The sequence below is a fragment of the Etheostoma spectabile genome, chromosome 13 (assembly GCF_008692095.1).
Source record: "Etheostoma spectabile isolate EspeVRDwgs_2016 chromosome 13, UIUC_Espe_1.0, whole genome shotgun sequence".
Lineage (NCBI taxonomy): Eukaryota > Metazoa > Chordata > Actinopteri > Perciformes > Percidae > Etheostoma > Etheostoma spectabile.
Window position 1 is genome coordinate 5,358,959 of NC_045745.1, and position 898 is coordinate 5,359,856.

The window sequence follows — 898 nt, forward strand, 5'->3', positions numbered from 1 at the left end:
GTGTGTGTGTGTGTGTGTGTGTGTGTGTGTGTGTGTGTGTGTGTGTGTGTTTCACTGGTACAGTGCCCCTGCTGACTTCCCCTATCCTGCATCCCTCTGAGGCTCACAGGGTGGAAATAATACCTAATGAGGTCCTCTTCTATGTTCCCTGCAGCTCATGGGATCCCTCTTTCATCCTCAGGAACTGCCCCTGGAGAGGGTGTGTGTGTCATTCTCACCTGTGAGATTCGAGGAAGCACGGCACGGTAGGTGTGGCTGTGTGGCCACCGGTAGTCCGACAGGCAGATGTACTGGAGATGCATGTGAAGGGATCGTGATTATGCACAGTTGAAACGTCTAAAGGCTGCTGGTGGCTGTCTCTGACTGTCCTGTTGAAGTGGGATTGATCCGTCTGTGTTGACAGTGTGTGCCTAAGACACCAGCAGCAAAGACTGCTGGGATTGGTCTTCAATATACAACAAAACCAGCTCACTTGAGAAAGATGGGTACATATAAAACATCCTGACATGACTTCAAGGCTTTCTACAGGCCATGTGGTGTAACACCCCCCCCCCTGCTGGTTCAACTGCCTCATTGCACACACTCCATTGATCTGATACACGTGGGACATGATGACAGTACGGTGCAATGGGAGGGTTGGTAACAAGATAAGATGAGTCCTGCTCTATACTCATGTCCTCTGTCTTAAATCAGAGGGCAAGTCCAACATTTTTGCGTTTAAAGGTACAGTATGTCATTTTCAGCTTATCATTTAGAATAGAATGGAATAGAATGGAATGGAATAGAATGGAATGGAATGCCTTTATTGTCATACACAAGTGCAACGAGATTGAAGCAACCGCTTTACAGTGTCAACACAAAATATAAAAATATAAAATGTAAGTAGTGCAGAAAAAAA